This window comes from Puma concolor, chromosome B2 (genome assembly GCF_028749965.1).
Source record: "Puma concolor isolate L17-30 chromosome B2, mPumCon1.1.hap2, whole genome shotgun sequence".
Lineage (NCBI taxonomy): Eukaryota > Metazoa > Chordata > Mammalia > Carnivora > Felidae > Puma > Puma concolor.
The window spans coordinates 12925590-12952459 of record NC_141671.1 but is presented as its reverse complement, the minus strand read 5'-3'; the positions used below and the strand labels follow the sequence as shown (position 1 = coordinate 12952459).

Here is a 26870-nt window from a genome sequence, read left to right as displayed (position 1 = left end):
CTGAGGGCGGGGGGCAGGGAGGGGGCTGGCTGGGGAGGCGGGGAGAGAGGACAGAAGGGTGAAGCCAGCCAGGCAAATGAGAATGAGAAATTGCAATTATGGACCTTATGGAGAAGCTGCTGGTAAGCCACTCTGGCCAAAGGAAAATGTTGATTGGACCAGTTTCGGAGGGAAACAGACAGCCCTTCTGGAAGCAGATGGATGACAACTCTCTGGGAGGAGGCTGTGTTGTTCATGTGCGAAATGGTCTTAGCCAAAGAGTAAAAGTGCCAAGCCATGTATGTAAGCAGGAGCCACCTGGCCTTCGTGTGGTGGAGGAGCGGGGTGTGTGTGTACGTGTGTGTGTGTGTGTGTGTGTGTGTGTGTAGGATGGCAAGACTTTGGCAACAAACCTCTAGCTGAAAACTGCAGACCATTAAACCAAGCAGGTCTTCATTTGTCTCTCTCTCCCTCTCTCCTTCTCTCTCTCTCTCTTTCTCCTTTTTTCTTTCTGGTTTCTCTCTCCCTCCAGCCAGCACTCTCCTCCTGCTTTAACCCTTCCCCACTTCTGCATGTATCTTGTCTTATGAAACCATAAAATTGAGAAAAAACCCAATAGTAAAAGATCCAATTTGAGGCAGGATTCAGATTAAGTGAGAAGAAATAATCTGCTGGCAAAGGACAGAGTCGGAACAAGCCCCTCTATATCCTCACCTGAAGCACCCTCCCCGCTCCCCACCCCGAGTCTGTCCTCATGGACTGGGTTTCCTGGGTGGGGGGAGGTAGGAAGAACGGCAGAGGTTGGGGGAGGATTTTGGTGGAAGTGGATGGTCCAGGTCCAGAGGTGGCCTCTGATGGGGGCCGTGTCGTCTCCAGGGCAGATAGGATAGACATCCCCCACCAGCGTTTCTCCACCTCGGTGCTACCGACATTTTGTACTGGCTAATCCTGCTGTGGGGGGACTGCCCTGTGCATGACGGATGTCGTGGGGGGTGAACTCAGAACCACTGAGATAAGCTTCATGGAGGGTTGGCTGGTTTCAAGGGGAAACTGCTCTCTTGTTTCTTGCATGAAGGTTAAACACACGCACGCACACGCACACGCATGCAAGCGCTCAAAACCACACTCTCACACATCCAATATTGTTACAAAGGCCCGAAGAAAAGGTCGCTCTCATTTCTGATTTTTTCTCATCCTTTCTTCTACCTGATTTGTTGTGAACGCATCTAAAGCTGGGGCCACAGCATCAAGGGCTCCATTTTTAAAGTGACCTTAACTGCCTCCGCTGTTTAGGGCCTTGAGCCCCAGAAGCCTGGATGGAAACATTCAGGCAGGATACAACTCCCGTTCTTTCATTCAGCTTCTGCAAAATAATGTTGCATACATATGCATGCCTTATAATCGGGCTCTGCTAACTGTCTGCACCCAAAAGAGAAAGCAGACGTATAAAGACGATTGAAAATGTATTCCACAGGGCTCTGAGGTTGTTTTGAAAGACTCTTGATTCCTCACAGATTTTCAGTGACTAGAGGGATGGGGGGCTGTAGGAGGCTTGCTGCACTCTGAATTATTTAGCTGACTCAAACGAACAGATTTCACATTGCTCAATGTACCTGATACTGACATTGCTGTTTACGGATCGGGTCTTTTCTGCGTGTAGCGTGAGAGCATACGAGCATAAACAAGACACGGCCCGTCTTCTCCTGTATGCTGGGACTACCAGCAGCCAATGTCTCTTAAGTGCTCAGGCACCGTTGTAACACCTTGGCTTTCATCCAAGCCTCGCAACAAGTTTGCGAGGTAGCTCCTCTTCAGCCAAGTTTGCAAGGGAGGAAACTAGACGGAGAAGGTAACTGTGTAGCCCGATTCCAGTGCTAGTAGATGGCAGAGGGCGGATTTGAACCCCGGGCAGGCTCACGCCAGCGCCTGCACGTCTAACTGGCATGCCGGGCTGCCCTTTTCTGCTCCGGCGGTCACACAGCCAACTACGCTCTCAGGCAGGCAGTGCTAAGCGTCATAAATAGCAAAGAAGTCTAAAAAAAAATTAAAATGGGATCTGGTAACCCAAAGGAGGGACAGGCTGGCTTTGTGGTTAGATGGGTTTGTGGAGCAGACAGGTGTTGAGTGGGGATGCTGAAGCCTGGAGGGGGGTGCTTCGTGGGCCGGGTCGGAATGAAGGGGAACACGGATGTGAACGCGTAGGGAACGCCGGAATTACAATGGGAGTTAGGTGTGGCTGGAACATGGGCTACCAATGGGGGGCGGAGGGAAGAAAGGCTGGGGAGGCTGACAGAGATCACCCTGGCTACCAGTCCCTGCACCTGCTTCCTCCTCGTCTTGTGCGGGGAGCTTGGGGGTTTCTGGTGAAGAGAGGGCACCTGCTGAGCTGTGGCTGTGGTATGCCTCGCTTCTTAAGAACCTTAGATTTCAACTCTGCCCCATCACCCCTTCTCCATAAACAGACAACCCGTCTTGTAAATGCCTTTTCCTTCACTGACTGGACGGACCCCACGTCTCCCACTGGCACGGGCAGACACGCAAAGATAGCCGACGACATGGTGCTCGAGAGATGCCGAGAGCCCTTTCAGCAGAACAAAACAACAGCGTCAGAACTTCTCTTAGGACAGGACCCGAGTTGTACAGTTTAGTCCCATTCGATCCGCGTAAGAACCGCAAGCACAACCGTTACCCTTTCGCCCTTGACAAGTAGAGAAACTGAGGCAGAAACGGCTAAGGGCGCCCTTTGCCAAGGTCACACAGTGAGACAGTGTGCCGGCTGGGGCCCACACCTCGGTCTTCGATTCCCATTGGAAGCTAACTGTGCATGGATCAGGGGTGAAGGGGGCCATCTGCCCACCACTGCATTTTCAAACGTGAGCCACCAAGTCCCCCGTGTTTCTCATTTCATTGTTCAGGTCATAGCAACTATTGAAATAAAGCTATACAGTTAGTTCAACATCAGTCAAAAAGGAGAGAGAGAAGGAAGGAAGGAAGGAAGGAAGGGAGGGAGGAAGGAAGGAAGGAAGGAAGGAGGAAGGAAGGGAGGGAGGGAGGAAGGAAGGAAGGAAGGGAGGATAGAACAAAACAGGAAAAGACCCTGAGTTATTGAGAGCCCAGCTCATGGTCTGCAAAGCTGACAGTTATTATGCGTAATTAACACAAAGCAAGGTTCTGTATACACACTATCTCCAGACATGTTTTTGAAACAAGGGTTTTGCCTTTTACCACCAATAATTTGTCTTGTTGTATGTTGTTACTTACACAGATGTTCCATAATTTTTTGCATATGGCTCAGCCAAAGAAAGCGTTTTCCCCTTCCATTTTTGGGAAAGAGGAGATTGCCTGTGTGAGGGAGAGAAGAACGTCTAGTTTTTACATAATTTCTATGGTGATGAGGGGTTGGGGGTGGCTGGGGTGTGTGTGTGTGTGCGCGCACATGCATGTGAGTGTTGTGGGGTGTGTGTGTGTGTGTGTGTGTGTGTGTGTGTGTGTGTGTGTGGTGACAGGATCCTCCACCCAATCCTACAACTGTATCTTATCGGACTCTCTTCACGAAGCCATTCCTACAGGACTGGGGAGTCCTATGTACATGCAGGTTAATGGCATTTGCTGGGATAACACATTATCAAAAGCCTCTCTAAAAAGGGCCTGAATATTTACCAAAGAAAAAAGAGGCGGGAGAGATGGGAATACATGGGAGAATTTTTCTCTTTCTTGGCAGTCTTCACAACTGAACACATCAGAGCCTCCTGTGTTTCTGTGACGGCCCTCCGTGCAGTCCAGTATGCACATATACGGTATCAGAGGACAACGCTGCCCGGCGATTTCTCGGGAAGGAGGATGTGTCTATGCGGATGTGGTTTATTTTCAGGGGGTGGGAGTGGTGGGGGGGTGCACATATCAGAGGGAGGGGTGAGATGAAATCCAAGGATACTGGGGTTTTTACAAGAGAGAAATCCAACTGGCTGGAGGGATGGGGGGGTGGCGAGGGCAGATTTAAAAAAATATATACATTTTCTCTTTTATTGCGATACCACCAATTGAGAGAACATTCTGCTGGGGGGGATGTCTGCCAACGACTTCTAATTCAGTTTGTTCTACCCGTTTTATTTTTAAACCCAAGTGCAGATTTTATCCCTGGAATGTTATAGAATTGGTGTGGGCAGAAATGGGCAAATTTACTTCAGAGGTGTTTTATAACAACTTGGAAAAGACCCTCTAAAATTCTCCAAGTACATTTCAGGGGTGAATTTCATTTCCTTTCTCTTCTTCAGAAAGCTACTTTGATTTTTTTTTTTTTAAATTTGCACTTTACAAAGTAAAACATGGTGATAATTTTGAAAGCATTTCAAGATAATGGTACTATTAGGTGTTTACTATAAGTGAGGTAGTTGGGAGTAGATTGCATACTCTCATTTAATCTCCCTACCACCTTATTATGCCCATTTATGGGTGAGAGACCAAGGTAGGGAGGGATGCCAGAGCTGAGTTCAAATCCCGGTCCTGACAATATCAAAATCCTTCTTAGCCACTATGCAAGTATGCTTCCATATATCAATGTCTGGCACTTTGTACTATTAACCAGGCTACTTATTATTCCAACAGGACGGTGGCAAAGGCAGATGTCCTTAGCATCCTTTTCTGATGAGACCCTGATGCAGCCGAAGGAGGCTTGCAAAATCTATCCAGTCTCTGAGCAGGAGTTTTGGGGGTGAGCATGATGGTAACAAGAGAGTGTCAGAATTTGTGAGTGAGTGAGTGATGTGTGTGTGTGTGTGTGTGTGTGTGTGTGTGTGTGTGTGTGTGTGTGTACTTTGAAATGCCACAGCACCAGTACCAAAAATTGCTTGTCCTACCTTGGCAACATTAAAGAGCGGTAGAATGTCCCTCCCAACCCCCGTCCTCCAAAAGTATTTACTTCAAAAATCGATTTCCTCTGTCACTATTTATCGCAGCATTTTGCTCAGTGGTTCTGAGAAACCGCATGGAAAATCACAATGTTACACTTGTTAAATTGACCCTGCAGGGCTCGACCGCTAGTACATGCATCATCCCAAGAGGTAAAAAGGCAAGTCTGCCAGGCTCATGCTGAGAATATCATCATGAAACCAACAAGGATATGCAAATCTGTCTGTTCTATAGCTCATTTGCATAGTTTTTCATTGGTTTTGTAGAACCTCTATACTAAATGTCAATTTCCTTTTCTTTCCTAAAGCTTATTAGCTGTGTGTGATGTTTACAGCTTGAAGACCAAACAGATTTAATAGGTAAAACATTTAAACGGTATAATTAAAAAGCATGTGAGAGGCTCTGATGTAGATCAAACGCATAGATATACTTGTGCTGTTAAAATATGCTTTCCAAGTTTGGAAGATGCAGAGGCTTTATACATGTCTGTGCACGCATAAGCTCCACCACAAAATTTGCTTAACCTATTTTTTTTTTTTCTGCAACGATCTAGAAAAAGCAGAGAGATGTGCTTACAAACTACTAAGGGCTTGAACCTAGTTGCTGAGTACACATTATACTCACAACGAAATCTGAATGGAAGTCTGCCAACGTCTGGGCCGACGTTCAAACACTCTGAGTTTCTATGTATTCCAATCTCTCAAAACTAATGTTTTAAAACTCTTTTGATATTTTCTGAGGCACTACAGAGCTAAATCCTCACCTCTCAGTTCAGAGTAACATGCAACAATCATATTCTGCTCTAAAGATGTGCAAAGGCCTTTCACCGTGCAGTGTTTAACTTCCTCTACAGCGTCAATACAACGAACACGTGATGGGTTTTGACCCAAATTATTTTCCTTTGTGCATCAGATTTGGGAGCTGGGTGAAAAGAGGCAGGTCTGGAGAGATCTTGGAAACATCTATGAAGACTGAAAAAATAATTATCTAAATGGGAGGCAAAAAAATCTTATTTTCTTTTTTGCATTCCATGTGGGCAGGCTGAGCACATACCTACTACTGGTCATTAGTTCATACTGGCTCTACCAGAAGGTAACTGGTGATCCACACCTTTGGAACACTTCTTCACTGGCAACGTTAATACAATTAGCGGATAAACCAAGTTCCGCGTGGACCACGCGGGAAACGGCTGTACGATATCAAGTTAAACTTTCTATCTGGCCTTTAAGGGAGAAAAGGAAAGCCAAGTGGCCTTAGGAGATCTTAGAGGCGGTAAATAACTGAGACCTGCCGCTACAAACAAAGAGAGATGTCTTTCCAGGTTAAACATCGTCTTGCCACACGGACCCCAGGTGAGGCTGCCATAAAACACCGCTGTCACGTTTTAGCGCCTTTGGGGCCACGGGCACATTTGTGCTTGATGGGATTCAGCTGTGCAGCTCCTTACTGTCAAACACAATCCATCCTGTTTTAAGTTCTTTCTTCGGTCTAACGTGATGGGCAGCGGGACGAAACAGGTTGGATTAAACAGCATGAAAGAGAACGAAAATAAGAACAGTTCTCAAACAAAAGCAGAACTAGGGATGCTGCGGCCGCAGTCTGCAGACCTAGGTCTTGATGGCTCTCCGAGGAATTATTTCCAAAGCCCAGGTAAGCCACAGATGGGCTCTGTGCCCCTGTTTCCTCATCTGGGAGACGAGGGTCACCACACATCCTCTAACCTCAGAGAATCTTTGAAAAGTCAAAAGTGCCGTGAACACGGATGCCAAACTATTATCTCAGAATTCAATGTGCCCAAATCTGATGGAAACAAGTGAGACCCTAAATTAATTTGATACCTTATGCTATGAGCTGCATTTTCCAAAAGCCTTTGAAAACTGGCATTTATAATATTTTGTGGGCTTATCCTTTTCCGTGTTCAGAAACATGTGCACACATCAAAACAGACCCAGTTAAATCTGAATTATCCAGTGGGGGATTATCCAAGATTCTTACTGTTTCTCCCTTTTCCTGTTGCCCATTTTTTAGATTCTCTGGCAATTCCTCCATGATTAAGGAAAAGCATGCAAATCAATCAATCCTCTTCCTTATGCACTGTAATTTCAATTATCTGTGTTGCCTCAGCCTCTATTGGCACGGATAAGTGAGGACGTGCTATTTGTACTCACAGTTGGATGTAAACATTTGTCTGCATTGTCAGGAAATGAAGCCGTGGCATAAATTAACTTAATCTCTCCACCTTCTTTTTTTTTACGTTTATTTTTGAGAGAGACAGACAGACACTCAGACAGAGTGTGAGTGGGGGAGGGGCAGAGAGCAAGGGAGACACAGAAACCAAAGCAGAAGGCTCCAGGCTCCGAGCTGTCAGCACAGAGCCTGACGCGGGGCTCAAACCCACAAACTGTGCGATCGTGACCTGAGCCGAAGTCTGGTGCTTAACCGACTGAGCCACCCAGGCGCCCCTTTCTTTGCCTTCTTACAACTTTGCTTACTGAATGGATATTTTTTCTAAGATTTCTTTTTTTAATCTTTTTTTTAGAAAGTTTATTTATTGAGAGAGAGAGAGAGAGACAGAGAACACAAGCAGGGGAGGGGCAGAGAGAAGGAGAGACAAAATCCCAAGCAGGCTTCACGCTGTGAGCGTAGAGCCCGACGTGGGGCTCCAACTCATGCCCCGTGAGATCACGACCTGAGCTGAGACCAAGAGTCAGATGCTTAACCCACTGAGCCACCCAGATACCCCAAAGATTTCTTTCCTAGTTCTATATCTACATACCTGCCTTCTAAAATGGAGAATAACGAACAAATTTTAACCTTTCTTTGATGACTCAGCACTAGAAATAAGCATCTATTTGTTATGGGTCTATACAGCACAGTTTTCTATCTGCTTTTGAATATTCTTCTCACTTCCTCTCAGCCTTCTTTTTTCATCCAACAAATCAAATACGTGCGGACTGTCTCCTATAGGTCAAGCGCTAAGCTGTCAGGGGGTACAGGTTGAATGAAGAAAACTGGCAGGGTCCTACACTCATAGAGCTTCCATTCTGGTCGGGCAGGAAAGATACGACATGATGGCACAAATAGATAAGCTCATATGTGAAAACAGCTCTCAGAGAAACGTGCAGGGTGATGGGGAATCGCTCGACATGGTGGAAGGAGGCCGGCGAAGTGGGCGATCCTAGAGGGAGGTGGAAGCAGGGGGGATGGGGAGAAGTAGGTAGATCCATAAGATATTTAAGACACGGGACCAGTAGGACTTGGTGGCAGAGGCAGAGGAAAACAGAGAAGAACACTTCAAGGATGGCTTTTGGGCGTCTGTCCTGGGTAACCAGATGATGCCCGTGGCCGAGGTGGAGAACGGGACCAAGATGAGATTTGGTGGGAGGGAGAGGGTTATAACTTTGGCCCTGAACATGTCCAGCAAAGGTGCCTTTGTGATATCTAAATGGAGCTCGCTGCCAGGCGGGCCGCCGGGTAGAGAGGCCCGAGGTTGTGGAGAGGTCTGGCCTGAAGGTATAGATGTGGGAATCCGCGTCCATCACGGAGCTGGGCGTTGGGATGAGATCGTCGGGGGGGGGGGGGGGGTGAAAACGGAACCGGAGGAGAGAAGTGGCCCGAGGCCGAGGCCGCGAGGAACGCTGGCACGTGGGTGTAGAGAGCATGCAGAGGAGGAACGCTGAAAACGGCATTCGGAAGAACGGACCAGAAGGGGGGGAATGGGCATCAGAAGAGCATGGCGCGAAGGACGCCAAGGGAGGAAGGTGTCGTGGGAAGGAGCAAATGAGCAGCACCGGCCAGGCGGTTGAGAAATCAAGTCAGAAGAGGCTGGTAAGGGCACACAACACGTCCAAGGACGCGGAGATCACAGACGACCTCAGCGGGAGACGGGAGTGTGGACTGGAGCGGGAGAGGGCCAAGCCGGAGCCAGCGGGGCATGTGTGGGCTGTCTTTTACCTGGGGCAGCAGAGGGTGAGGCTCTGCAGACGGGCACGGTCAGGCTCATGTCTGGCCGCTCCCACTGACCTATGAGATGGAAGGCAAACACTGAATTTCTCTAGAGCTCCATTTTCGCGTCTGTACAAGGAGAGAGATAACCTCCCTACGGGGCTGTTGGGGGACTTAAGAAGAAACACAGATCGGGGCGCCTGGGTGGCGCAGTCGGTTAAGCGTCCGACTTCGGCCAGGTCACGATCTCGCGGTCCGTGAGTTCGAGCCCCGCGTCAGGCTCTGGGCTGACGGCTCGGAGCCTGGAGCCTGTTTCCGATTCTGTGTCTCCCTCTCTCTCTGCCCCTCCCCCGTTCATGCTCTGTCTCTCTCTGTCCCAAAAATAAATAAACATTGAAAAAAAAAAATTAAAAAAAAAAATAAAGTTGCAATTTAAAAAAAAAAAAAAAAAAAAAAAAGAAACACAAATCACTTTGCCCAGTGCCTGACGCGTAGTAGCTGTTCAATAAGTGCTAGTCTTTTATTGCTGTCCACGCTCTCTTAACCAATTTATTTGTTGAGGATCTACGTGTCAGGCATTGCATCAGACGCTGGGACAGAATGATCAACAACAACAAAAACTAATTACCCATCCTCACGGAAATAAACACACAAACAGGGGCGCCTGGGTGGTGCAGTCGGTTAAGCGTCCGACTTCGGCCAACTCACGATCTCGCGGTCCGTGAGTTCGAGCCCCGCGTCGGGCTCTGGGCTGACGGCTTGGAGCCTGGAGCCTGTTTCCGATTCTGTGTCTCCCTCTCTCTCTGCCCCTCCCCTGTTCATGCTCTGTCTCTCTCTGTCCCAAAAATAAATAAAAACGTTGAAAAAAAAAAATTAAAAAAAAATAAATAAATAAATAAAAAATAAACACACAAACAGTTTCACCATGAAATACTTTGGGTTAAATGGTGGTACATGCTAAGGAGAAAGATAAAGGAAAAGGAGCTAGGGCAGGGGTCTAGAACACAATTTTCAAAAGTCTGTCAAGAGACGCTTCATAGAAGGGCGCCTGGGTGATCTCACGGTTCATGCGTTCAAGCCCGTGTCGGGCTCTGTGCTGGCAGCTCGGAGCCCGGAGCCTGCTTTGGATTCTGTGTCTCCCTCTCTCTCTGCCCCTCCCCCACTTGTGCTCTGTATCTCTCTCTCTCTCTCAAACATAAATAAACATAAAAAAAATTAAAAAAATAAAAGAGGCTCCATGGAGACAGTGACACTTGAGCAAAAGCCTCGAGAAAATGAAGAAAGCAATGTGGTGTCTTAAAGAAGAGCATTTCAGGTTGAAGGAACTGAAGGCGCAAATGTCCTGGGGTAGGCCCCTGCCTGACATGGTAAGAAAGGAGCATCGAGGTGGGGGCTGGTGTGGCTGGGGCTGGGGCTTGTTAAGTTGGGTGGGGGGGGGGGGAGGGAAGAGAGCAGGAAATGAAGTCAGGGGCCGGGACAGGGGTGGCCATGATGCGCTCTTTCGGCCATAATAAGGTCTCTGGTTCTTCGAAATGAACGGTCAGGCCATTGGCAGGTTTTGATCAGAGGAACGACCAGGCCTGAACTCTGTTTTAACACGTCCTTTCTGGAGGCTGTGTTGAGGATACTTTACGGCAGCAAAGGTAGAAGCAGAGAGACCAGTGAGGAGGCTACTACAATATTCCAGGCCAGAGGTAAGGGTGGTGTGGGGCAGGAGGGTGGGTTGTGCAGGAGACAGAGGAGTCAAAGGCGGCCTCAGAGCCTTTGGCCAGAGCAAATGGAAGGAGGGGGCTGCCATTTCCTGAGGTGGGAACAGTGGGAGGGCCGGTGAGGGAGAAGGGCAAGGGTGCATACAAATGGGGGTGCTTGCCGGGTGGGGGGATATCCGAGTCTGACACCGAAAGGAGAGGGCAGGCTGGAGAAGCTGTCAGCTTTGAGACGGTTTTGAGAGATCAACGGGAAAGCCGAAGAGGTCTGAGGACTGAGCTCTGGGGCTGCCGAATGTTGAGAATCCACCTGCTGCTGCCCTCGCTGTTCCGCTCGGTAACAGGTGCACGGGCTGCATGGAAGGTTCTGGCCACGGCCGAGGTGCATCACACCGCACACGCAAACGTCACACACGTGAGGGCTGCACAGCACAGGTGCGTGGCAGACTTCCGTCTCCTTCAGGGGACGCTCGTGTTTGTCACATGTCCCGTGTACTAAGCTGTCGAGCAGACCGCCAGTCAGCTGGGCCACAGGAAGTAGAGGCCAGAGGTGGCTGGTGAGCAAAGGGACAATTCATAACCCCGTTCGCTACTTTTCTGCCAAACACTTAACAGGACGGACGAGACTCCCGGAGAGTTTTGCTGTACTATTTGCCAACGAGAAACACAGAAAATCGTTAACTCCTCGTGTTTTCTTCCTGTTCTTACATGATTTCATTAGCGTATAAAGGATTGGTGGTATTCCTCTTTGTTCCAGCGCACGTGAGGATGTGCTTTCTGTCCACTGCTTCCTAAATGGCTGAGCTGGCTCCGGGCAGAGTAGGATTTGGCCATGACCGAGGAAGCTGAGCGGCAGACGGTACAGAAGAGCTCCCTGCATCTAGAAACGCATTGCCCACAGGGCCTTCTTGTCCAGGAGCGGACGCCACACTAACTGTGGCCCTGCTGACATCCGCACTCACGGCACGGCAGCGTGCTAGCTGGAGAGGCGGTGACCGTGGCCGAGGGCTCCTTAGAGGTCGTGCTTAGAGGGCCTGAAACCTCTGCCGTCTGCAGAGCCAAGAAAGAGAACCACGGATGCTGTTGAAGAGCCTCTGTCTGAATTAAACAGCTCTTCTTTATCTGTCCTCCCTTCCTGTCCCTATTTAAAATATTACAAGTGCGACACATCACAGGGCTCTGATTCGGAACACAACACAGAAAATGCCAGCTCTTGGGTCAGGTTTCAGAGTTATAAAGAGGAAGGTAAAGAGGATGTTCTATCTCTCTGTCTTAGAAATAGTCGATTTTAGTTAAAAATGAGAAGCCCAGGGGCACCAGGGTGGCTCAGTCGGTTAAATGTCTGACTTCAGCTCAGGTCATGATCTCACGGTCCGTGAGTTCGAGCCCCGCGTCGGGCTCTGGGCTGATGGCTCAGAGCCTGGAGCCTGCTTCCGATTCTGTGTCTCCCTTACTCTGCCCCTCCCCCAGTCACACTCTGTCTTTCTGTCTCTCTGTCTCTCCCTCAAAAATGAACACACATTAAAAAAAAATTTTTTTTTTAAATGAGAAGCCTAGTCATCTTTAGCAGTGAACTAAAGAATGCCAGGTTATTTTCCCTCCGTAGACTCTCATACTCCGAGCATATATAATTATATGACTAGCCCGCTCTACTGTTTACATTGTCTGTTTTATGCCAGAATGATTTTCACTTAAAAACCCATCAAGGACGATGCCAGAAAAATATTTAAGAAACAGACAAATTCATTAACAGCCCTTGTTAGGTGAGCGGGCTACCAAGAAACTCTTAAAATAATACGATGGAGAAAAGAGGCTGGTGGTTACGTGGAGAATGCCCTCCAGCCTGGCACCTGGGAGGCACTCGGTCAATGCCGAATGAAGAAAGAACTCTGTGAGAGGAAGAAGCAATTCGAGTTGCTATTCTAGTCTCTCACATAAGATGGGAATAAAGCTGAACAGAATCATTAATGGAATTTAATAAAGAAAGCCTCCCAAAGAGGAAAATCCAAAGTTCTCCTTTCATTACCGAATTTCTCAGATTCTCAGTGGATCTAAATTTAAACTCACAGGAAGCAGGCCCTTTGCCAAAAGGTGCCAAAGGTAACAGACGCTACAGACTTTGCTGATCCTGTCTTCCACGCCATGAAGGGCCTCAAAGAATTTGAAAAGCACAAAATAGAAAAAAGTGTATCATTTTCTTTTCTGTAAACCTATCCAGCTATTAAAAGCCAAGAAGGAAAATGTGATGGTTAATGGCAATTGGGCAACTACATTTGCAAAGTTTTAACAAGTCGCTTTGGGGAGGCAGGAACTTGCCGGGGTGTCGGGTTATCGGGGAGAGAAAGGGGCAGAGAATGACTTACCCGCCCAGATCGTTTGAATGTGTACCAGAAAGATCCCATGTTTTTTTTTTTTTTTTCCACCACAGAGCTACCATTTACTGAGAGTCCACAATCCTAACCCATCCTTAACCCTGACATACCTTGCATCTTTGAATGGTTTACGAGCTACTGACCTCGGTAATTTAGAAATGACATATGTGACAATATCAGTGATACCTCTGTAGGAGAAAGTTGGAGAAAAGGCAGTGAGTAGGCTTTATGGTAAGCCCCAAATCTCCAAAAGACCCTCGCTGGAAGATAAGCAATCTGCTGAGCTATTTGGGGCCCAGCCACAAAACTGGCCAGGAGTCCCGCAGAATCCAGTTCATGGGGTGAAAGAAAGAGACCACAGGAGGGTCTAAAAGTGTCTGAGTGGTATGGAGCTGATAATCTGTTAAGATCAAGGGGCTCCTGGGTGGCTTAGTCAGGTAAGCGTCTGACGATTGGTTTTAGCCCGGGTCACGATCTGCCGGTTCGTGGGTTCAAACCCCTCATGGGACTCTGTGCTGGTGGTGCGGTACCTGCTTGGGATTCTCTCTCTTTCCCTCTCTCTCTGCCCCTCCGCTGCTCATGCTCTCTCTCTCAAAATAAATAAACTTAAAAAAAAAAATCAATAAAACTAAGCTTCTTCCTAGGACTCAACTACTGAGTTGAGGAAAAACTTTTGAGAGCAAAATCCACCTTGAGCGAGGTCAAAGAAAAGCGAGGGGATAGATGAAAGGATACAAGTGGAGGGAAGCCAAGGAGACAGCTAAGAATGTACGAACCTTATTTTGTCATTTCACGGGAACAACAGAAGAGGGAGCTCTAGAGCTGAGCAGCTAGAAAAGCTTTTCTGGCCTGTCCCTTGCCCCTAAATTCAGGGACATTCATTTCACTTAAGAATGAGCGCCAAATAGGATCGTGGTCAAATCCAATGCACAGTTATTATGAGAAAAAGAAAAGGAATAAAAATCAGAGTAACCTGCTTCCCACAGAGACATGCCCCCAAACAGATGAAATCTTCAAATTAATACTTCAAAAGAACTAAAAGAAACTTGAGAAAACAAAACAAGTTAACAAGGGAACACAAATCTAATCAAAAACTCAGAAATGAAGTGATTGGGGAAAAGTAGTATTTGGATACAAGGGCAATAGAACCAAGGAAGTATTTAAGTAAAAGAAAAAAAATAATTTAGAAATAAAGACTAAACAGGAAGAAACATAAGAGGGAACACACACAACAGAGAATGCCCAAGAAGTATTAGGACGTGGAAAGAGGGGCTCCTGGGTGGCTCAGTCGGTTAAATATCTGACTCTTGATTTCGGCTCAGGTTATGATCTCAGGGTTCGTGAGTTTGAGCCCCACATCAAGCTCTGTGCTGACAGCATGAAGCCTGCTTGGGATCCTCTCTCTCTCTCTCTCTCTCTCCCTCTCTCTCTCTGCCTCTCCCCCACTCATGCTGTCTCTCTCTCAAAAAAATAAATAAACTTTGAAAAAAATTAAAAAGAAGAACCTGGAAAGAAAAAAGAGTTTGGGACATCAAAAAGAAACAAAGAAAAAGATAGAAAGGATTCAAGACAAAGCCTCTGAAATAGAAGACAGGCAAAGAAAATCAAACCTAACATTCCAGTAAGAGTCTTCAAAAGCAAAGCCAAGTGATAAAACAGACAAATACTTAAAACTGTAACTCAAGAAGACTTTCCAGAAGTAGAAAAAGATTTGAAACTATATATTTAGAGGACACACCATGGAAAAACTGACCTAGAAAAAAGATCCAAAAAAAAAATCCTTTGGATAATCAATAATTGAGGCAAAATGACCAAGTCATTCACTTGTCACAGACAGAAAATTAGAGTCAACCGACTTTTCAGAAGTCAGGCTTTATGGTAGAAGTCCAGAGAGTGACACTCCGGAAAGGCAACCCAGCCAAGGATTTTACACCCAGCCAAACTGACCTTCAAGTCAACAGCAATCTGTTATGAGTCTGTAAAGGCCTAGGGAGGAGTTATTATTCCCAAAGTCCTTCCTTAATTATCCATGAGGGAGAAGGTGCAGATAATCAGAGTGGCTGGAAAGGCACGGATGTAAGGATGGGTGAGCATTAAACACATGATCAGCTATGGGTCTATTTCTCAAAGATGACCAAGGAGGACAGTACTGTTATATGTATATAACAGTATACAATATAGAGTATGGTTATCTACTCTGACCATGTAGGCAGTTTAATGATTTTAAAAAAAACATGGGGGACCGTGTGAAAGAGAACGAGCTCATGGATACAGATCTAAGTGGGAGTAGAGCATAGTACTTCAAATCAAACCACAGAAAGAGGAGGGAAGAGGAAAGAAAGGGCTACTAGAAATTTCAATATCACTCATAGCAGGGAACCAAAAGGTAATACCTAAAAAAAAGAGTGTAGTTCATTAAGGGTATTATATTAAGGAATTTATAAATATGTTCATTGAGGCAAAAAATATAAAAACCTACCTGAATAATAGAATTGCTTATACTGAAAAAATGAAGGATATATAAAAAATGGTTATGCATAGAGAAAAGAGAAAATAGAGTGAAAGGGACAGGAATGTGTAACAGACTTCAGTGACCTCACCTGCTTTTGTGGCTTTGATTTTTAGGAAAATTTAAATATTTTCTCACACTTATTGAACAAAAATAATTTTCTCAGTGTCTCCTTTAAAAATCTTAGATAGGGGTGCCTGGGTGGCTCAGTCCATTGAACACCCAACTTCGGCTCGGGTCATGGTCTTGTGATTCATGGGTTTGAGCCCCGCATCGGGGTCTCTGCTGAGCCCACTTTGAATCCTCTGTCCACCCACCCCCTCTCTGCCCCTTCCCTGCTCATGCTCTCTCTCTCTCAAAATAAATTAATTAAAAAAATTTTTTTTAAAGTCTCAGATAAAATTAAGTCAGTGGATGTAAACATATATCCAGTTACAAACACACAAAGAGGAACTAATCCAAGTGACGCGAACACATTATAACATAACTGCTTATCCCCCACTCGCTGGACTAAAAACTAAATCAAAACCAAACAAAAAAAAAAGTTACAAGTTAAAAGCGACCATATTGGTGGGCGGGAGGGTCGCGGGTATTTTTATTTGGAAATAGTAGTGAGTGTAGTGGGAGACAAAGTAGGTGAGTAAATTATATCCGGGTGATTGAGAATCGCTATTTGTAGCTTAAGAGAAAGGAAACTGATGTAAGATCAGTTATGAGGTTAAGAATGAGGTTAAGAAAAGCCTCATGGTACATCAGCGGAAACTCATGATGTATTTTATTTTAGAAAATACACACAGACCCCATAATACATATACACAAACACATACACATACACATGAAAGAAGTTTCCTACCTCTCTGTGCCCACTGACAAAACCCAGATGCAATGACTAGCCCTGTGGCCCAGACTGTGGTCTCCAAATACCATTTCTTACTGAAAGGAACCAGGTTTTCCTTGGAAAAGAAGCTGATCTCAGGCTTGGAGCAGGAATGTACAGGATGAGCCTGGAGCATCCTGTCACATCAGAAAAGCAAGGAAACTATCAAATACAGCTAGTACTATATTACCAGGACTCAGCAGTGAAACTGAGTAGGTTTTCAATCAATGGTCAAATATTAGGCCATTTGAGTAACAATAAGGGTAATAATAACTATGATGACTGAAACACACCAGGTATGTTTAAAGCCCTATGTTCACAGCAGTAATACTTTTAGGAAATGGTAACTTGGGAGGACATCACGAAGAAAAATTATTTTGCAAACTGGTAAAGAAAGGGAAAGAATCGAGTATTAGTCTGGCCTTTTATATAGAACCTGGAGCACTGAGAAAACACATAGTAGACAGATGAGGGGAAGTTTCTCTTCATGAACAATGATTCCTTCTAAGATGTGAACAGAGAATAACAGAGTTAGACTATGACCACTTGCCATCTCTAATAAACTTATGAATGTGGACAAAGATCTCCATCTCCTGATGGAAATACACCACAAAATGCCAGCTATGAAGTTGTCAGGCAAAGCAAAGCAAACAATACCTCTAGAACTTCCTAGCAATTCCTAGGAAATGCCGGAGACAGAGGAACATGTTTAACAACACCACAGGGATGCACTCATCAAAATCCAGATGGTGGGAAACTCTACTGAACAAATGGTCTGCTTTCCTCAACAGAAAACATGGCAACATGAAAAAAGATGGGAGTTGAAACCAATAGTTTAAAAGAGCCTTAAGAGACAGAAATATTATTTATATCTGGATTCAAGTAAACTGTAACAGAAAAAAAACCCATAAAACACAGAAACCCTGCAACATAACAGAAACCTGTATTTATAAGACAACTAAAGAAATATAAACACTGGATATTAGATGATGTTAAGGAATCGCTGTGATGATGCTATTGTGGTTTTGTATAAAAGAAAGAACCCCGATTGTTTATACAGATGCTAAAATATTGGGGCACCTGGGTGGCTCACTCGTTTAAGTGTCCAACTTTGGCGCAGGTCATGATCTCGCTGTTCATGGGTTCGAGCCGCGCGTCAGGCTCTGTGCGGACAGCTCAGAGCCTGGAGCCTGCTTCGGATTCTGTGTCTCCCTCTCTCTCTGCACCTCCCCCACTCACACCCTGTCTCTGTCTCTCAAAAATAAACATTAAAAAATACTAAAATATTTATGATGTTTGGAATTTGCCTCAAAATAATCTAGATGCAGGGATGGTGTAGATGAAACTATGTTCGTAGCTGCTGAAGGTAAGTGATGAGGGCATGGGAATTCATTTGACCATTTCTCTACTTTTGGACACGTTTCATATTTTCTATAATACAGCGTTAACGTGCCTTCAGGAAGTCAGCAGTGTTTCTCAAACGTGCTTTTCCACAGCTGTCCCTTGGAGTATTTACTAAAGTCACATTTCCTACATCCGTCTACTTGGGGGTACTTAATAAAATTTAAAGTATGCCCAACCCCAGATTTCTGAATCAGAACACCTGGGAGTAAAGCCCAGAAAACCGTATTTTAAATACACTATGTGTCATCTGTGCATCGCATTTTGCCTTTAAGTATTTGCATAAAATAAATTACTACAGTTTTCAAAGGGTGTTAAATAATAGTTATCATTACCCTTAGATTGGACAACAGTACAATCTAAAAATGATTTTTCCTACTAAAAGAACCTTAGAGTAACCGAAAATATCCTTCACACACTATTGTTTAATTTCAGTAAAATGTTTTCTCTCCGTGTCATATGTCAACAGACAAGTGACTTGAAAAATGTTATTATGAGAGTAGGGCAATAGATCATGCTTTCTAATGTCTGCTCAGCACTTGAGGTTAATAAACTAGAGGAAAGAGCTCAATGTAACTTGGACAAAGTCACAAAAATATGCCTCTTTTATGGAAACCAAGCCAAGGACAAAAGATAAGCAAAATCTTTATTAAAAAAAAAAAAAAAACCAGTAAGTGATCCTGAACCCAGTTACCACGTCATTCAAGAACTATCCCTAGAATCACAAGACCTATTTTCCAAAAAGAGGGTTCTCTATCCTTGACACAAAGTACATGCTTCTTTCCGATAATGGCACTTCTCACTAGAAGCTGGTGGTTTGTTGAATGACTGTGTCTCTTCGGTAAGCAAACAGCTTGCCAGGATGATGAACAATGAAAACTAGACCTCAGTGGCAAAGGTACTGCTAAAGAACACAGGAGCAGAAAGGGACAGAGTCAGCACTCAGTAAGCACTCAGTAACTAGCACTGAGGTGCTAGTTAGAGTCTTAGAAGCTTTGTATAGGATTTCTATTTTAAGTCTTACTGAAGCATCTAGCTTTTACACTTGTTTCAAAACCCCAAGCATTCTACCAAGCGGCTTCGGAGCACATGCATTTTGTTTATAAATTATATTTCTCACTATTTAGTAACTATAATTAAGAAAAAAAAGCACTCCACACCTTGTACAGTAGGATATTACTTCATGCAGGAGTTAGCTTCTAACATTCTTACCCAGCGCAAAGTGTGTGGGGTTTAAATTATCTCTGAGGTATACACACACACACACACACACACACACACACACACACACACATACATATATATGAGACAGAGAGAGAGAGAGAGAGAGAGAGAGAGAGAGAGAGAGAGAGAGACTCCCAAGCAGGATCCACGCTCAGTACAGAGCCCAATGCAGAGCTCGGTCCCACAACCCTGGGATCACGACATGAGCTGAAACCAGGAGTCGGATGCTCAATCGACTGAGCCACCCAGGCACCCCTATCCCTGAGGTTTTAAGGTATAAATCAGATCCTGGTGGTCTTCTACTCAAACCTTCCAGAGGCTTCCAACCACATTCATGGTGAAATCTACAGTCCTTGTCCTCGTCAAGGCTTAGAAGGCCTTATAGGATCTGATCCCAACTATGTGATACCCCTCACCCACTCACCCATGCCCCCCCCCCCGCAACACATACAAATTTATTTCCTGCCTACCTCCTTCCTTTGCTCTGTTCTGACATACCAGCTTCCCTGTTCTTTTTTCATGGGTCAGACACAACCCTGTTCCTACCTAGAACGCTTCTCCTCTGGCAAACCACAAAATGCGTCCCCTTCATTCAGGTCTCCGCTCATATGTCTCTCTCTGATCACCCTAAGAGAGCAGCCTCCCTCTGTCTCTTACCTAACTGTGCATTTTCTCCACAGCCTTCTTCACAGCAGACACTATATCGTGCATTTCTTGTTTGCTTAATGTTTGTCTTTACCCTAGAGTGATAATTCTGGAAGGCAGGAGTTGTGCTCACTGCTCCAACCCAGCATCCATACAGTGCTTGCACAGAGAAGCCACTCAATAAGGATTAATGTGTGAATAGATGTCCCCTGTATTGCCCACCACGAATAGTAGAAAAGGTTCTTTTTTATACCGCCCTGTCCCCTAATTGTCATGAACAGTCAAGTTTGAAAACCACTGGGCTAGACTAAGGCACAAGAGGAAATCTACAACAGATGTGTGTGTAGGCATCCAAACCATCCAAACCACTTTAACAACCCAACTGGAGAGGAATCTAAAGTGTTCCTGCCGGTGTGCAGTGTTTCCTTAATTCCATTTTGATAGTAAGTCTATCTTCAATATTTACTAGATTTTGTTGTGCAGATTAAAGGAGACAATAGTAGAGTTCTCCAGAATGAGACTCTCAGTCACCCTGGTGGTTAACACAAAACTTCCATTATGACATGGAATGACTTCCATTATGACAGCCAGATGACTAACTGGCTGACGGGTACAGCCAGGTTTGTTGAGATCCCAAAGCAAAGCTTCTCCTGTCACCTCAATGCATATATTTGCCACCCTTTAAGTAGAAACACTGCAACCTGCCCTCATTTTTTCCCTTTTTATTTTTAGCACATAAACTTAAGGGCTTCCTATGTCCACTCACATGGGATTTCACCAGTAAGCACCCTGGTATAGCATGAGTGCCTCATACTCCATTACTGGCTCAGGCCAGACAACACAGCCCGAGTTCTTGTTGTCCTTGGTGGATTTTGGCATGTAACAATACGTCAGTAAGCATATCCGGTAAAACGGTGCAGCGAAGTGATTTATTGGCAATGAGGTGTCAAAGGTAACATGCATATGGTGGGCCAATTGTCAGTGATGAAATCCCAAGCCAGAGGGCACTCGCCATGGAAAACAAGGTAAATTTGTGGCTTCTGAAACTGAATAGACATTGAAGAGCATCTCATTAATGTTATATTTTGAAAAGTGTTTTGTCTCTAATGGAACATTTCAGAGTGGCCAAGGAAGCTATCATTGGTTCCCCACATTGCAAGCTTACCAATTACAGAATGCAAATTGTTTCATAGTGTTAATGGCTTCAACTTTAAAAGGAGCCATTTCTACTCTTCCTTTTGTGTTAAGTGAATACGTCTTAAATAAGTTTAGGTGAAAAAAATATCCTGAGATTGCAAGGTATCTGTTTGAAAAAAACACCCTAAAATACACTGTTCTTATTTGCAACTCCTTAGTTTAGGGAACCAGGATTTCTCAGTAACGTGCAACAATATTAAAAAAGAAAAAACAAACTACTCCCAACAAAGGGGGATAAATTGGAAACTGAGCTTAGAGAAGCCTGCAGCTGTCATCTGTAACACTGATTTCAAATTTCTGTGTTCATCACAAAGCCTCATTGTTCTTTCTTCTTGGTTTTAAAAATTTTTTCAACGTTTATTTATTTTTGGGACAGAGAGAGACAGAGCATGAACGGGGGAGGGTCAGAGAGAGAGGGAGACACAGAATCGGAAACAGGCTCCAGGCTCCGAGCCATCAGCCCAGAGCCCGACGCGGGGCTCGAACTCACGGACCGCGAGATCGTGACCTGGCTGAAGTCGGACGCTTAACCGACTGCGCCACCCAGGCGCCCCTTTCTTCTTGGTTTTAGAAGTCAGCATTATACATTGAGATCTAACAAACATTATACCACCAACATTTTGCCTTAGCAGTTTTATATATTGAGGTTTCACGCAACATTGCGTTTGAAAAAGAAGCTGATACTAAAAATATTTGTAAATCATCAAGTAAAGGCAAAGAATGATACCTGAACTTGGGGGTGATTGTTGCGATAGCTATGTAATGCCTCAATGCCGGAAAGAAGAACAAAAGAAGAAAAATGAGTTCTTATGGAACTTTTCCTCCACATGATAGCAAACACTTGGATATAAGTCGTGTATCGAACCATACCGTCTTCGGGTTTGGAGTTGAGTAGGCAAAGCGCTGGGGCAATCGTTGATGTGACATGTGTTTACCCACGTGGATAGGTTCCCAGGGAGTAGGAGAGTGGGGGTAGAAATCATTTCATCTGCCAGTGATTAAGCGGTTCCTGCCATCTCCCTTCCCCGTCGAGTGCTCTCTGATTCAAGGGAGGGAATGTGCTGTGGTGGAGAGGACATGGGTTATTACTCTGAGAGACTCAGGGTCAAAGCCAGTACGTTTATTATTAGCAGGGTAACTCTGAGCTGAGTCACTTCCGTTTTGTTGAGCCTCTTTTATGTGCAACACAGAGATGGCAATACTCACCCAAGAGTTTGTCGAGATGCCTTTATATTTCATAAAAAAATCATACACACAAGTCATCTAGCCCCTTGCTAAGTATTCAGTGAATAGCTTCTGACCTCTTCTTGGGACCTGGTAGAAATGCTGACTAGGCTGCTCCAGCCACAGGGATCAAATTTCTATCTTGGGAACGGACTTCTCAGGTGAGGGATACAGTGAGCACCATTCCTAAGCATCATGAGAGGCCCTTCCAGGAATCCAGCCATGGGTCCCACTGCAGTAGTCATCTGTGACTGTGACTGTGACCTCAGTCACCTGATCCAAGAGACAAAGAGATACGGGAGGTGAGAGAGCAGGGGCTTCAGAAGGGCAGATTCCCTCAAGGCCAAGGAACAAGACCATGCAGGACAAGATGGCGGCTCCGCAATGATTACAAGTCATGAATCAAAGGGCCATGGAGAATTTTTCTTTTGCTTAAATCAGAGTCAGTCTTCTCTAAGCATTAAATGAGAGCACCTTCTCTTCACATTTACAAGCAAGCGTTTGCCACCTCAGCTGTACAAATTATATAGGATTGAAAATAGTATAGTTGAGAGAAACGAGGAGTTTGTAATTAGAGTTCTTTATTTTCCCCCTTCTCAGAGCAAACAGGAACAAAGTGAACTGAAACATGGTTGTTTAAAAGGTTAAAAGGTTGTCATCCCCTCCCCCCGCCATGTCCTATCTTTAGACTTGCTTTCTTTGCCTTTCTAAGATGCCAAAGGTATGTTTCCTCTACCACTACAAGATGCTGTGAGCACAACACAGGCACAAAGGTGGCTGTGTCCCTCAGCATCATGGGCACAGTCCTCCACGCAGGGACCAAACATCAAGCCACTCACAGATTCTCTTGCCTTCTCTGTACAAGTCATGAGCTTGCAATATGGCTAATGTGTAAGATGGATGCTTACTATAGCGAGGAGAATCTGCAAACAGCATTCAATTAGATCCATAGAGAGAAGGCTTGGACTTTGGTGGAAGAGAAGCACGATGTTAAGACTGAGAGCTTCCTGAGGCCAAGAATTATATTTCCTTCTCCTGGCATAGGGCCTGCTGCTGGCATTCAGTAAATATTTAGGGAATCAATAAATTCAGGGTATGACCATGTGATGTCCAGATACAGTTGAGAATCCATAACTGCTCATGAATGGTATCTTATCAAAAAATAAACCTCTCCAGTCATAGAGAGTATAAAATGAAATTCCAGGGGGACACCTGAGTGGTTCAGTTGGCTGAGTTTTCGACTTTGGCTCAGGTCATGATCTTGTATTTCATGGGTTCGAGCCCCGTGTCGGAGCCTGGAGCCTGCTTCAGATTCTGTCTCCTTCTCTCTCTGCCCCTCCTCTGCTCATGCTCAGTCCCTTTCTGTCTCTCAAAAAGAAACACATTACAAAAAGATGAAATCCCAGCTGACAAAATGGGAAAGATTTAGAGGTATCTATCTCGTGTCCCAATGACCGTGGATCAGTCTTCAGAGGAAAAATGGATCTTTCGTGAAAAAAAAAAAAAAAAAAAAAAGCAGTAGGAGGGTAGTTTCTGAAAACTCATTTGTGAATCAAAACGAGAACAGACCAAGTGACTTAACATTCAGATAAAAGAGTAAAAAAAGAAGAGATATTGCTGACTTCTTTCCCTCTCACTGGTGTGAAATTTTAAAGGCATACTTTGCTGTCAAATGGATGACATCAAATGAATTTAAAGTATCTATATAAACCTGCCTGTTCATCCCTCTTGTTCTCATAGTACATCATCCGTTCTCATCTCATTTCACCTCACCAAGTTTTACAACAGCATGTACGTCTATGCTTTTATCACCTTATCTTTCGAAAATGTTACACACAATTAATTCACATTAAAACTCCACTACTAATTCAGCACCTCAAGATATGGAGTTTAAAGATTCTCGCTAGAGTTTAGCGCAAGCCTACTTTTCGCTGGCTGCCTTTTTTTTTTTTTTTTTTCTTTTTAAGGTTTAGGAATGTTTACCTCATTTAGGCGCCTTTAAATTTACTTTATCACCATCATTTGCATCAAATAACATACTGATTGGGAGTAATCTAGTCTTTAAGGTGAATCTAGATGAAACTTTATCACGTTTGGTGCAGAAGAAAGTCCTTGAGATTTGAAGTCAGAACATTAAAGCGTCTGGGTTCAAGGCCTGTCTCTGCCACGTGCCGTTTGTGCAATCTTACACGACTGTGTAGCTTCTCTGAGCGTCACTTGGATTGTTTATTCAAATGGGGCTGAAAGGAAGGACTGGTCTAAGCAGCGCTCTGGGGGTTACATCAGCACAAGGCAGTAAGTAAGCTTTATGAACTGTATACGAATTACATCATTTTTGTCATCACCATCGTCCTCATCATAATCGTCATCCTCATTATCGCCATCACCTGGACTTAAAAATAATTCAAAGGGGAGAGGGTAAGAAGGAACCAAAAGGAGCCCCTACTCTGTACCCTGCATCATGGGATGGCCAGTACGCGCGTCACGTCACTGCGGGCCACAGCAGGGGCCCTATTACCTACACACAAATTTATTTCTGTTGTATAGAAGCAAATCATATTTCCAACTCTAGAAACTGAGGCCCAGAGAAGATTAAGTAACATGCTCAATGAATTTAGAATTCTGGTATGTTTCACGAATTAAACGGATAACTATTTATCGAACACCGTTTCAGGTGTATAGATAGAACAGTGAGCTAAGCAGACGGCGGACAACGAACTGGGTTCTTTTGCATTCCAGATCACTATTTTCCCCACTCCATGTTATACCAGTACATCCTGGCTCCCTCTCTTCTCTCCTCCCTCTGCCCAGGGCTCTGGAGTGTCAGGGTTCAAGGCAGCCCAAGGGCTAAGGTGATCAACACTCTGACATACAGGTAGCCTATGTGTGACACACTGGCTTGAGAAGCTCTGCATTATCTATTCTGTAGTCTAGAAATGTCTAGAAATGTCACTCATGTGTATTGATTTCCTCCCATGTTTAATTATTATTGCATTTATGTTATATGCAATTCCCACTATTATATGCAAATCAGCTTATACTCTTTTATTGTCATAGACTTAATGTTTTAATCAGGTCAGCAAGATGAAGTTAAAATGACTTTTGTAGTCGGTAGGTAAAACCAAACAGGCATCAAAGCAACACTTTAAAAATATGCTTTTAAATCATAGCAGAGAGTGAAACTTACGAATTAAAGCAAAGAAACCAAGGAATTTATTTTTTTAACTTTTTTTTAATGTTAGGTTTTTTTTTTTGTTTTTGTTTTTTTTTTTTTTTTGAGAGCAAGAGACAGAGTGCCAGCAGGGGAGGGGCAGAGAGAGAGGGGAACACAGGATCCGAAGCAGGCTCCAGGCTCTGAGCTGTCAGCACAGAGCCCGATGTGGGGCTGGAATTCACAGAACCGCGAGATCATGACCTGAGCCAAAGTCAGATGTTTAACCGACTGAGCCACCCAGGTGCCCCAAAACCAAGGAATTTCTTAAACTTACCCCCAGTTCAGATTCAGAACTGGACCTAAATGCTGTGATCTATGTTATGCAAACTACCATCTTGTACATTGTTGACTCTTGCCCTTGTCTTGGCTATTACAAGAAATAAGCAGCCTGGATACATCAAGAAGTAGATTTCAGGAGGACTCAGAAGTGAACATCACTGCTGTGTATGGCAAAAATACATATGACAGTCAGCGGGGGAAGAGAGGACGTGCGAGATGGGTCCTAAGTTGGTGAAAAACAGATCTGAGGCCAAGAAAACATGTGGCAGGTACTGGGCTGGGAAGACTGCATTAACTGGGCATGTACTGTGTGGAGAAGGCCCTGGGAGGCAGATGGGTTTACCAAGGAAGAAGAACCTGCCTTCAAGCAGCACAAAGACCAACTTGTCATAGATATATAGATACAGATATAGATATAGATGATATGATATATGTATATCATATCTATCTATCTATCTATCTATCTATCTATCTATCTATCTAATAACAGCAACAACAGAGCTATTAAAAAACTTCACTACGGGGCGCCTGGGTGGCGCAGTCGGTTAAGTGTCCGACTTCAGCCAGGTCACGATCTTGCGGTCCGTGAGTTCGAGCCCCGCGTCGGGCTCTGGGCTGATGGCTCAGAGCCTGGAGCCTGTTTCCGATTCTGTGTCTCCCTCTCTCCCTGCCCCTCCCCCATTCATGCTCTGTCTCTCTCTGTCCCAAAAATAAATAAACGTTGAAAAAAAATTAAAAAAAAAAAACAAAAAACAAAAAACAAAAAACTTCACTATTAGAAAACAAACAATCCAATTAAAAAATAAGCAAATGATCTGAACAGATACCTCACTAAAGAAGACCCATGGATGGGAAATAAACATATGAAAAGATGCTCCCCACATCACAGGGCATCAGAAAGTCTAAAATTAAAACAACAACGAGACACCACTACACGCCTATTAGAAGGGCCAAAATCCAGACTGACAATGTCAAATGCTGGCGAACATGTGGAGTAACAGGAACTCTCACGCATTGGTGGTGGGAATGCAAAGTGGTACAATTTGTCAGATTCGTACAAAATGAAACATAATTTTACTATACAGTTCAGCAATCACACTACTTGGTCTTTATTCAAAGGAGGTGAAACGTATGTCCACACAAAAATCTGCTCTTGAACGTTTATAGAAGCTTCATCCATAACTGCCAAAGCTTGGAAGCAACCAAGATGTCCTTCGGTAGATGAATGGATAAATAAATCATGGTACATCCATGCAATGGAATATTATTCAGTAATAAAATGAAACAAGCTACTAAGCTACGAAAAGACACGGGGGAATCTTAAATGCATATTACTAAGTGAAAGAAGCCAATCTGAAAAGGCCACATACTGTAGAAGTCCAACTACATG

The 26870-nt window shown here is 44.6% G+C and overlaps 1 protein-coding gene across 15 annotated transcripts in view; it reads right to left on the bottom strand.

Annotated features, from left to right (window-relative positions):
* The window catches only part of ATXN1 (ataxin 1), a 416282-nt gene that overhangs the window by 108469 nt on the left and 280943 nt on the right, over window positions 1–26870 (bottom strand). Inside the window, exon 7 of one of the 15 annotated variants that reach the window (XM_086706204.1) lies at window positions 3241–3321. The exons of the other annotated variants lie outside the window; for them this stretch is intronic. The gene's annotated coding sequence lies outside the window, so the exon portion shown is untranslated. The remainder of the gene's footprint in view (window positions 1–3240; window positions 3322–26870) is intronic. 15 annotated transcript variants of the gene reach the window in all.